Here is a 13,480-nt window from a genome sequence, read left to right as displayed (position 1 = left end):
GTTGTCGGAAATTCCGACCGTGTGTGGGCTCCATCGGACATTTTCCATCGGATTTTCCGACACACAAAGTTGGACAGCAGGAGATAAAATTTTCCGACAACAAAATCCGATCGCGTCAATTCCGACCGTGTGTGGCCTGTTCCGACGCACAAAGTGCCACGCATGCTCAGAAGAAATTCAGACACGGGACAGCTCGTTCTGGTAAACTTAGCGTTCGTAATGGATAAAGCACTTTCGTCACACTGCAATGTTCAAAATGGTTTAATACAGCGCACTCTCTTCTTCTTTATAATGTGACAAGAATTAAGTCGTTTTGATGCTCATATTCACACACACTTCTCACAAACTTTTGTCGTTACTATTTATCGGGATTCCCTCAATATATTTTGATTTCTCACATCTGACAACATATTTTTTTTTTTAGGTTTTTTTACTTTAATGTAGAATCTTTTTTTGTGTTTCTCTTTTTATTTGGTTTTTTTTGGTGATTTGGATTTGTATTCCCGAAAATGTTTGTGTGTTTTTGGTGACAAGTTTCCACAACAGCACTAATATGCTGTTCTATTTAATCTGTAGGAGATTGTTTGGTGTTGTTGTCCCTTGTTAATTTCACATTGTACTTTAGAAATGTACCTGAATCGTCACCAACAAACTGTCCTTTTTGGATGAAAACACACACAGGAGAGTAGAATTTCCCGAAAAATATTTTATTAAGGGCTCACAACTAAACAAAGAGGGAGGCAACGCTGGAGAAACTGCAGAAGTGGGTGAAGCCTTGGACCCCCACGGCAGACATCAATTATTTAAAAGCAAAATTGGTGGCCTGAGGAGTCCATATCTAAGGGAGGGCAGTCTGGTCCAGAAGTCCCAGAGATCTGGAAAGCAGCAGATGACATCTGTGTCCCCAGGCTGTGGTCATACGAGAGACTGCATCTTCTGTCAGACCAGACTGAACCCAGGGCCATCACTCTTTGGTCTTCCTTCCACGCTTCCTTACAGGCTTTGGCTGTGGTGGTGGAGTTGTGGCAGCAGGAGGAGGAGGAGGAGGAGGATCGTCCCTCTCCATGACATCTGTCTTGTGTGTCAGTTCCCCACTCTCCCCCTTACGTAGGGCTTTATAAATCAGGTCCTCAGAAATCTTGCGTTGGCCCTCCTGCATGCCCTGCAATTTGGTGGCAGCCATGCAGGCAAAGGCCTCTTCAGGACTGGGGAAGGCTCGGAGGGACGCCGAAGCCTCCTGGATCAGCCTGTATGCTGAATCCTGCACGGGACTCGGAGTGGCCTTCCTGGCCCTTTTGTATGGCAGGCGGAGGGGAGGAACCTGCGACTCAGTCAGGCTGCGACTGGTCCCAGGCTTCTCTTGGCTGACACTTAGCCCCGCCTCCTCCTGGCTGCCACTAATCCCCGCCTCCTCCTGGCTGCCACTAATCCCCGCATCCTCCTGACTGCCACGTTCCACAGCCTCCTCCTGGCTGAGGTCTTCCTGTGTATGAAAAAGGGACATAGTTTTAGTTTTTTATTCATCAATCACACACAATTTTCACCTCCTGACTGCTGCAAATTGAATGTTAACAAATATAACAGACTATCCTTCTGAGCCCAGCAGTTTTCATTCTTGTCCCAATTTTGGGTGCCCACTACTGTCTATTGATATGTAAAACACTTTTTTCAATCAGCAATTAGTGATCAATAATAACATCTAGTAAACATCATTTATTTATTGCCCAGAAATCTGTAGAAGAATGCTATACCTGACTCCAGCTGGGCTCCTCCACTTCTTCCTGGCTGGAAGGCCCAGGTTGGACATCAGAAGCCTCAGCTGAGGTGGAAGGAAGAGTGGAAGGAAGAGTGGAGAGGGATTCCCTGACTTCGGTGTGGTCTGACAGAAATTGCAGTCTCTCATAGTACCACAGCCTGGGGACATAAAAGTCATCTGCTGCAGCTCCGGATCTCTGGGAATCCGTGACCTTCTTGCGCTCCCTAAGATAAGTGCTCCTCAGGCCACCAATTTTAGCTTTTAAATAGGGGATGGTTGCTGTGGGGACCACCGGCTTCACCAACTCCAGCAGTTTCTCCAGCGCTGCCTGCCTCTTCTGTTTGTGATTATAGTGGGGGTGTCTCACCTGCCACAGACAGGGCAGCTCTCTGTACTTGTCTATGAACAGGGGCAGGAAATTGTGGTCGTTGAACCCATCCATTTTCTATGCAAGACACAACACAAGACAAAGCCTAATGTCAGGCCAAACTCCCCTAATCTTGTTACAATATAGGCTTCAATTTCGAAGCAGTATAGGGCCAAGTTTAGATCCTACCTTCGTTAGCACGATCGGCGTCTCCGATGCTCCTTCCTCCGCTCACAGATCGTACGTAAGACGCGCGCGTTACGATTTATACACACTGCGCATGCGTATAACTCCGCCCGCCCCTGACGTTCTTTCTATTCTATTCCCCGCCCCTTTTCGTTCGGCGCAGTGGAGGAAGAGCACATGGCGGAGAGACAGCAGGATCCTGAGAATTGGAGCAACGAGGAGGAGGAGGAAAGGCCGGAGCCTGAAACGTCCCGATCCAGAAGGAGATTAAAGGACTCAAATATGTCCTTTGGGGAGATGTTGGAGATGGTAGACATCCTGAAGAGGGCCGACTATGATGGAAAGTATGGGCATTACCCCAACCCCAATGTCCGAAAGGCCAAGATCATGGCGAAAGTGGTCAGGAGTCTGCACCGGAATTTCGGGGTACGACGATCGAAAGATCAGCTCAGGAAGCGGTGGTCAGACCTGAAATTACGAGAACATGAGCAGTACAGAAAGATCCGGAGAGTGCTGCAAAAAAGTAAGTATTTGTGCTGTGTTCCTATTGTTCTTGTGTTTATTACGTTCCTGCTGCTCCATGTGCTTTTAGGAACTGTTGTACAGTTTAAAATGGCAACTTTCATGTTCATGGGCACATTATTCGTTCGGATCACACATTTTTTTTGCGGACTAGAAAATACCATTGTTTAGCCCATATGCATTTGGCCACCATTTTGAGGCCCTATACTTGTCTTCAAAGAATTGGGTTGTGTAGATGGCTTTGTTACTAGAATGAAATGCAAACTAGATTCTGTGTAAGGAGAGGACACTGAGCAGCTGTTTTCACATCTGGACACTGGAGCACTAGTGTGGGACCCCAGAACACCATTTTTATTAGGGGGGGCCACACAGGTGCTCCAGTGTATACTATAGGGGGGCTACATCTGTGAAGCTTGTACTAAACAGGTAAAGTATTGCAGCTTGACAAAGGGCAATAAAAAAGCTACATCTTGGAACTCTGCTAAAATATATCATTGTACCCCACTTCCAAGCAATGTTTCATCTTTATAGTTCTGCCATCAAATATCTGTGTGCTAAGTATACCATTTTTGTTTTACATAGGGGAGAAAAGACTCGGAGGACACCCCTCATGTGAGGAGACCAGAGCCCCCCCCCCCCTCTGGAAGAAGGTGAAATCCCCCCAACACAAGATGAGCAGGAGGAAGAAGACGTGGTGGAAGTAGTTACCACAACAGGTGAGTGTCTGCAACCACAGGCTCAGATAAGAGATGGATGGCGGCATATTTTTTAGACCTAATTTATTTTGGGTTCCTCTCTTTTTAGGTGATCGTGAGGTTGTGGATGAAGATCCTTTCACATCCGAAAGTGCCCAGATCCTGATCGGGGAGATCATAGGGTGTAATTTACAATTGGAAAACATCAAGCAAAACATCAATGATGTTATTCCAAAATATAAAAACATCATTGATGTTTTGGGGCGAGTTTAAAGCCCCTCCAAATCACTTTCTTCTTTTGTCTGCTACAATGTGCGAAATGTTTTTGTGATTTTTCCCAAAGCCAAATTTGGAGGATGCACACAGTGTGTCAACATGTGCTATCTGCCATCACGGGAGATCGATGGACGCGTTTTGGGGGTGCAACCCCTTCCTCAATAATAAAGTAGCGGTGAGGAAGGGCTTTCTCCCCCAAAACACATCCCTTGATCCCCCGTGATGGCAGGTAGCACATGTTGACATTGGGAAATTTGTGTGCATCTTCCAAATTTGGCTTTGCCAGGGGTGATTTCCCCCCATCTGAACGCAATATCAAACACAGTTCCTAAATACTCATGTCTGATATTGCCTTCCAGTTCTACCAAATGTGAACTTTGTAAGATCAAGATTTGTGTCTTTCTTGTTGGTTTTACACAGGCCTGTTTTCTATAAAATGGACATTTTGATTTTGGATAATGACACCACAAAAATTGTTATACAACAAACATGTTGGTTTGTCAGAAAAACCTTTGGTAAATGCACATGTGATTGTGCAGGTATTAAAAAGATTGTTCATCAAGAATGTGTGGATTATTGTCTCAACGCTACAACACTTTTGGGGTGATGTAATTGTTGTTTTATGAGAAAATGGGGGTAATTTCCTAAGGGGAAATCCACTTTGCACTACAAGTGCAGTTTCAGTGCAGTTGCAAGTGCACTTGTAGTGAAAAGTGTCTTTGCATTTAGTAAATAACAGCCAACAGTGCTTTGTATAAGGTTACACAATCACGACATTTTCTGGACTCCACACATTTCTGTCAGGGTCAGCTAAAACAAACACAAGCAGTAAATGTCCACAAAGAAGAGCCTGGGGGGAGATGCCTGTCGAGAACTTTAAGTCCTGCAGACTTCTCCCTGTGGCCAAATACCGCAGGGTAGCGACCAACCTCTGCTCCGGAGTGATGGCTTGCCTCATGCAGGTATCCTGCCTGCTGATATAGGGGGTCAGCGAAGCCAACAAACGGTGAAACACGGGGTCTGTCATCCTGCGAAAGTTCCTGAAATCATCAGGATTATTCTCATGGATCTCACGGAGCAAAGGCATATGACAGAACTGGTCACGCTGAAGCAACCAATTCTTGGTCCATGAACTCCTCCTCACCCTGTTCATGGACTGGACTTGTGTCAAGGTCAGGACCCCAACACCAAGCCCCCGCACAGCACGAACTCTACGAGGAGTAAGCATACGAAACATGGCTAGAAAACGGTCGGCTGCTCAGAACGAAGTAACAGAACGCACTGAAGAACAGCAAGGCCTGTGAAGAGCGACCTGAAAAACAGCAACGAGCAGGCAAGATCACACAGAAAACTCTGATACGAACTGACTGCACGCACTGAAGAGCAGATACAAACCCACAAGCACAAACTGAACGTCAGAAAACGATCTGAAAGCCACGAATCTGAAAAAGTGCGAATCGTCTCTCACCAAACTTTTACTAACACGAGATTAGCAAAAGGAGCCCAAAGGGTGCCGCGCTTGGTTCTGAACCGGCCTTTTCTAGTCTCGTCGTACGTGGTGTACGTCACCGCGTTGTTGGCGATCGGAAATTCTGACAACTTTGTGCGACCGTGTGTAGGCAAAACAAGTTTGAGCCAACATCCGTCGGAAAAAATCCGAGGATTTTGTTGTCGGAATGTCCGAACAAAGTCCGACCGTGTGTACGGGGCATAAGTCTTTGGTTATTAGACCAGCCGATAAAGGCGGGGGAATTGTGGTTCTAGACCGGTGCGATTATCTGAAAGAGATGTATCGCATTTTGAGTGATAATGAAACTTACACTGTCTTAAACAGGGACCCAGTTGTGAAATACAAGAGGGAACTTGAGACCATTGTAGGTACAGGTTTTCGGAAGGGTATTTTAAATGACAAAGAGAGACTATTTTTGGTTCCTAGTGCTCCCCGCACACCTGTCATTTATTACCTTCCCAAAATACATAAGAACCAAACTTGCCCCCCGGGACGCCCTATAGTGAGTTGTATAGACTCAATGATGTCCCGGATGGGCAAGTACATTGACCATTATTTGGTTCAGAGAGTTCCCTCTTACATCAAGGACACTAACCGGTTCCCGACCGGCGCACGCCGATGTACGTCGGCAGAATGGCATGGCTGGGCAAATGGGCGTACCTGTACGTCCATTTGAATTCCCTGCCGTGCGATTGCGTGCGTGCCAGTGGCCAGCTCCGTGAGTCGGGTTGCGGGTCCCGCGGACTCGATCGCCGCGGGGATACCCACGATCGCCTCACGGAGAGGACGAACGGGGAGATGCTGATGTAAGCAGCATCTCCCCGTTCTGCCTAGTGACAAGTGTCACTCGATCTCTGCTCCCTGTCATTGGGAGCAGAGATCAGTGACGTCACACACCAGCCCATCCCCCTGACAGTTAGAAATCACTCCCCTAGGACACACTTAACCCCTCCTCGCCCCCTAGTGGTTAACTCCTTCACTGCCAGTGTCATTTACACAGTGATCAATGCATTTTTAATCGCACTGATCACTGTATAAATGACAATGGTCCCAAAAATGTGTCAAAAATGTCCGACATGTCCGCCATAATGTCGCAGTCACAATAAAAATCGCTGATCGCCGCCATTACTAGTAAAAAAAAAAAAAATTTTATAAAAATGCTATAAAACTATCCCCTATTTAGTAAACTCTATAACTTTTGCGCAAACCAATCAATCAACGCTTATTGCGATTTTTTTTTTACCAAAAATATGTAGAAGAATAAGATCGGCCTAAACTGAGGAAAAAAAATGTTTTTTTATATATTTTTGGGGGATATTTATTATAGCAAAATGTAAAAAATAATGCTTTTTTTCAAAATTGTTACTCTTATATTGTTTATAGCGCAAAAAATAAAAATCGCAGAGGTGATCAAATACCTCCAAAAGAAAGCTCTATTTGTGGGAAAAAAAAGAACGTCAATTTTGTTTGGGAGCCACGTCGCATGACCGCGCAATTGTCAGTTAAAACGACGCAGTGCCGAATCGCAAAAAACGCTCTGGTCAGGAAGGGGGTAAAATTTTCCGGGGCTGAAGCGGCTAAACAGGTTATTAATTTACTTTCTAATATTACACCTAAAAGAGGACTCTGGATGGTCACTGGGGATGTAACTTCACTCTACACCATTATCCCTCACCATTTAGGCTTAGAAGCAGTTAAGCTATTTTTAGTTAGAGATTCTGGCCTGGCATCACCTCAGATTGAGTTTATATTGGAACTATTGCAATATGCTGCCAGTCACAATTATTTCTGGTTTGAACACTAGTTTTATCGTCAAGACAGAGGAGTTGCTATGGGGGCCAAATATGCCCCCAGCTTGGCCAATTTATTTATGGCCAAGTGGGAGGAGGATGTCATCGATGCCCCCAGGAAACCAGACATGGTCCTGTGGGCCAGGTACATCGATGACGTCCTCCTCCTATGGGATGGTTGTGAATCCGATCTACGGAGTTTCATGATGTCGCTCAACAACAACGACAGAGGCATCAAGCTGAATTTTGAAGCTAGCCTAGATGAGATTAACTTTCTTGATCTAAAGATTGAGATAGTGGGTGACAAATTTGTGACATCCATGTATTTCAAATCAACTGACAGGAATTCATATATCTCGCTGGACAGCTGTCATTATGACCCCTGGTTGAAAACAGTCCCCCTGGGACAATTTTTACGCCTCATGGAGATTATTGCTTTTGACGAACAGGCAGCCATTCTCTCCAGGAGATTCATAGAGAAGGGCTATGAACGAGAGTGTCTGTCTCAGGCAGTAAAAGAAGTACGAAACAGGGAGAGATCATCATTCCTGTTTGATAGACACCCTAACAGAGAAGATATTTCTGCTGTTGCTCCTTTTACCACCACATTTTTGGTGCAACATCAGAGTGTCAAGTGATTAATCCAAAAGCACTGGCATGTTTTGACCAGTGACCAGGTTCTAGGCTCAGTCTTACCTTTCAGGCCTCAGATTGTCTTCAAGGGGGCTTCCTTCTTGGGTAGTAAGGTTGCCCCTTCTGTCCAAGATCCCCTAAGGCAAAAAGGTGTTTTTTCAGAACCTAAAGGTGTATTATGGGTGTAGGAGTTGTCAGGTCTGTTCTCTCAATATATGCAAACAGAGAAAAATTTGTAGTTTCTCATCCACCAGCACCCTACGCTCTTATGAGATTGAATCTTTTATTACCTGTACCACTGAGGGTGTGGTCTACCTCATACAGTGTCCTTGCGGGTTACAGTATGTTGGGAGGACCAAAAGGGCACTTTGTGTCCGATTGAACGAACACATAGGCAACATAAGGAGAGGATACGATAAACATCCAGTATCTAGACATTACGATCAGGTACACAATAGAGACCCAACGAACTCTTTGTTTCTAGGGATCGATAAATATAGACCCCACTGGAGGGGGAGTCTATTAGTTAGAGAAATATCAAAACAAGAAATAGCCTGGATCCATAGACTTAGAACTTATGTTCTGTTCGGCTTGAATGTTGACACAGATGTCAACGTATTTATCAATAATTCCTGATAAGGGGTTCACAATGGTTCCATATATTACCCTAAATTTTCTTTTTCTTTTTTTTTTTTTCTGTCTTCATTGCTGGTTAGGCTTTTGATACATTAATATATTTTGTGTCAGGCCTTTTTTATATTTTTTATTGTATGATTTTATTTGTCATATTCATGACATTTTAGTTCTAGTATCATAAGAATTTTTAGATATTTGTTGTATCAACACCAGGTCCCTTAGTTTTGAGTTCTCACCTGTCTGGACATTTTTGCATTGATGTAGGGGCAAAGATCATACTTTTTGATCACATATTTTATAGAGACTCAGACGTCCCTTATATTTATATTCTCATTAATCTTTATCAAATTTATTTTATTTTAATTTTCACAATTTATATATTTACAATCTCTGGATACATATATTGCCAATGTCGGCTATTATGGTCAGACTTAAGAACACCATTTGTTTACTTAGTCACTATTTATGCGTTATACAATTTGACCACTAGGTGTCGTCTGACTAGGTAACTACATGTGACACTGTAGTACACTTTCAACCTGCTTCTGCCAAAGCGGAGTGAGGCTATTTCACATTTAGTGTGACATTTTTGTCTTATTTACTGATGTTTTTGACCTTGACACTCATTTATGGTGTGCACACTCATCCCACATAAGTTTGTCATTTCAATAATTTTGTTTTTATCTACAATAAGATTCATCCGGTTTTGTATTTTTTTGGTTTCTCGCACAGAGCATTGAGTGTTTATTTCCTGCCTTGCGGCTGTGCACGTCCTACACTGGATTGAACTCAAAGCGTGGCTTGGTTTGAATATTTTAGTATTTAGGGAGGTGACGCAGCACGCCGCCCGTGCCCCTGGACGACGTAACCTATTATGAAACGCGTAGGGCAGAGCGACGCGCTTGCTTCACCTTGCATTATCGTGGTTCTCTCAGCAGGACGGGTTTGTCTGTGTGCTCACCGGCCGGAGCACAGGACATTATAGGCGCTTTTATCCACTGTTTACATGTGAGTGCAATACATGTCTGTTTTATCTATAATGAATCGAAGCATTTTACACTATTGGAGCTTTTTATCTTTCATGCTATAATTATCTTAATGAGCTGAGGAGACATGATGGGATCTGAGTTCCAATAACCCTATTTGGTATCTCTGGATTTCCTATTACCACCTATGAACCTTGGATTCAAGTCCATTTGTTAAGCTCCGGAGGGCTAATTTTATACAGGCTTCCCCTGATCCTCTGTAGTGGGGGGTCATGGGGCTCTGGTAAGCGGCCAATCTTTTTCACTGGTGATGGCTTGACCACAGCATTTCCCACGTCACAGAAGATTTCATATGTTTATTAGTTGATGGACTTTTTTTAATATTTGTTCACGGGCGTCAGATATATCTTGTGGTTGAACATGATATCATATGTTTTAACACTCTGTATGTATTAGCTTACGTTTGTTTTTATTTTTGGCACTATATTATTTTGTGGAATCTGATCATGCCACATATATTTATGTTTCACGGGTATTAATATTGCCATTTCACACACCATTGAGCTAATGTGGCGATTCTAATATTTTCTTTATTTTCTTTTTTTTTTTTTTTCTATATATATTTTATGCACTGCAGATCACTGAATCACCTGCCTGTCTGAAAGTATATTTGAAAACGTACACCAGGAATGGCTTGCAGTCAGATATAGGCTTGGCTAGACTGGAATGCAGTGAATGTATATATGTAGGAGACTGTATATATATTTTATGCACTGCAGCTCACTGAATCACCTGCCTGCCAGAAGTATATTAGAAACAGTACACCAGGAATGGCCTGCAGTGAGATATAGCTAAACTGTATGCAGTGGAGATATATATATATATATATATATATATATATACACCAGACTGACTATATATATATATATATATATATATATATATATATTAAATACACTGCGGCTAACTTAATCACCTGCCTGCCTGAAGTATATTAGAAACAGTACACCAGGAACAGACTGCAGTGAGATCTAGCTAAACTGGATACAGTGGATATATACATGAGACTGACTATATATATATTAAATACACTGCAGCTAACTGAATCACCTGCCTGCCTGAAGTATATTAAAAACAGTACACCAGGAACAGCCTGCAGTCAGATCTAGCTAAACTGGATACAGTGTATATATATATGCGCCTATCAGTGCCCATCACTGCCGCCTCATCAGCGTACATCAATAAGGAGAAAAATTACCCGTTTTACATTTTTTATAACAAAATATAAAACAATAAATTTTTTTTCTTTTTTTAAATTCAGTTTTTTACATTTTTTTAACAAAAAGTAAAAACTGCAGAGGTGATCAAATACCACCAAAAGAAAGCTCTATTTGTGGTGAAAAAATTATGAAAATTTCATTTGGGTACAGTGTTGTATGACCACGCAATTGTCATTCAAAGTGCGTCAGCGCTGAAAGCTGAAAATTGGTCTGGATAGGAGGGGGGTTTAAGTGCCCTGTAAGCAAGTGGTTAAAAATCTATTACACAACATTAAAACTTTAAAACTTACTCTCCACTTAGGGGTTCACAACATGCAAAGATACTGATTACAGTTCACATGTGGACTTGACACATTTCGGAATTCTTTTTTAAGGAGCACGAGACAGAATCAGTACACTGGAAACCACTCCTATTCTTTAATAGAGTGATATCATCCAGTAGGGTAAAATGAGATCCATAGCATTTGTATGTTGCCCATAGAGGTGCAAATGAGTTAGCCAAGGTGAAGCCACTGCCTCTCAGGTGGAAAATTCAGGTACATTCAGTAAACAGCCAATGGCCTTGTACACATTATCTTAAAATGAAAGGACCAACTACCGATGGAGAACCATCCAGGCCCAATGTAGGTGAGTCACCATAAAGACAGCATGGTAGTCTAAGTATTCCAGGCACATATTTTCCACAGAGGGGACTCTTGATAAGTATCTTAGAAAAAAACTCAGTTCACATTATTCCATCCAGCCAGAAAGGTTATTAGTGGGTTCCAGTGTACTGATTCTGTCACATGTTCTCCTGAAGAGGGATTCCTGAAGCACGTTGAGTCCACATGTGAACTTTAATCAAAATCTGTACATGTTGTAAACCTATATGTGGAGAGTAACTATTAATGTTGTGTAATACATTTTTAATGGTACATAATAAAGTTGTTTTTTTGGTACTCAGTTTCTCTTCTATTTGTCCATACAAAGTCCATGATTTTCTGTTCCTAGTTGTACATAATTATGACCATGCATACATCTACACAAGCATGTGCAGATGCAGATGTGTGTTAACCATAGCATGCTGTGCATGCTCATGAACGTGAGTGTGCATGTTTGATGGACATTGGCACCCAGTGGCCTATTTAAAGCCAAAAGGGACTTTAGATCATGTCTGAGTGGTCATCAGCTCCTTCTTCTCCTTCCTTTGACCTGATTCCATGTACTTCAGTATCCATACCCTGGCTCCCTGACTTTGCTTGTTCCTAAACTCTGTTGCTGACTCCAACTTGTGACTTCTGTCTGCTGTTCCGGAAACCTCCTCTGTCTGCTTAATACTGACCTTGGCCTGGCTTTGTCTCTGCTCCTGTTTCCTGTTTCTGTACTCCTGCTGCCTGATTGCTGTTGACTCCTGTACTGTGCTTGCTGCACTTTCTTCAGCTTCACATCTGCTACTAGACCTCCCAACCCGGATTCCCTATAGGCACCAGTGCCACTCTGTGTCCTGTTATACCCTTTCATCATCCCCAGGGGAAACAGGACAATAAGTGTTCGGGGAGCCCTCTCATCAATTCGGCCTCAACCAGGTACCTGACAGAGTGAACCACCTACTGTATTTGACTTTAGTAAAGCAACCACAATCTGGGGACTATTTAAGAAAGAATACCTTAGCACAGGATGAGAATGTCAACGATGCGAGTCTGCTCCTTTTGCTATTGGAGACCACTTGCAAAAGGAGTACAGACAACATCTCCCTCACTGCTAGAGGCTGTCCCACCTGACATAGGTACACCCTACTGACAGGCTGCTGTAACTTACTGTAGACTTCAGTGTAATGGCTCCTGCTGCTGTCAGTCAAAACATGTGAAAGAGAGTGGGGGCAGAGCCAAGCCGGGCTGTGTGTCTGAATAGACACAAACATCCCAGCTCACGAGCAAGAACGTATGAGTGTCCCCATAGGAAGCGGCTTCCTAAGGTGGGCATTCAGCAGGAAGGGAGGAGTCAAGAGCTTTGGTGGGGGACCCCAGATGAGGAGGATCGGGGCTTCTCTGTGCAAAACCATTGCACACAGCAGGTGAGTATGATATTTATTTATTTTTTAACATTCACCAACAGAGAAAATAGCCTAACACTAGAGATTATGAGTGTTTGACCAGCAGGGGGAAATAATGAGTTCAGTTCCTCTTTAAAGGATACGTTCACCAATGGGAACATGTAACATGTTCCCACTCCTGCAGTCGCTCCCCGATCCCCCTCCCTGTGCCATTGGGCCGGGGATCTTCTCCCCACTCCTGCTGTTACTTTTTGAAAAGAGCGCGGCTGTGCATGGCTCTGCCCCCATGGTCGCATCATTAATTGACAGAGTTCTGTGAATAAATGAACTACGTGTACTGAAAGTCTTCACGGCTGATGGCTTGCAGTTCTCAATGAAATACCAGGGCGCTCTAGGTAGTTTATTTGATTCTTCCTGTCATTGTGTAACTGTCTGCCCATATGAGGTATGAGCAGACAGCTTACACTGACATTCTGCAGGAGCCCTGCATTGCACCTGAGATCTGCTGGTTTCCAGGCTCCTACAGAAAAATAGTAAATGCACATTTTTTTACCTACAAAAATGTTTGTTTTTTTGTTTTATTTGGATAAGGTGAACTTATCCTTTTAAACAAACCAGGCCTGGGCTCTTCTGGCAGATCACCTGCATCATTTCTAGACAGAAGCAACATTTTTAACTGAAGTAGCCTGGCCAGATCTCTTCAGTGTAACAGAACGTTATGCTTAGAAATAATTTCCTAATGGGTGAAAAATTTAAAATATTCAGGAGCTGCAGAGACCTTGGTTTTTGTCCTCCTTGTTTTATAGGAAAT

This window comes from Aquarana catesbeiana, linkage group LG04 (genome assembly GCF_042186555.1).
Source record: "Aquarana catesbeiana isolate 2022-GZ linkage group LG04, ASM4218655v1, whole genome shotgun sequence".
NCBI classification, from domain to species: Eukaryota; Metazoa; Chordata; class Amphibia; order Anura; family Ranidae; genus Aquarana; species Aquarana catesbeiana.
The sequence above is the reverse complement of the archived record's forward strand: the minus strand, read 5'-3'. Positions refer to the sequence as shown.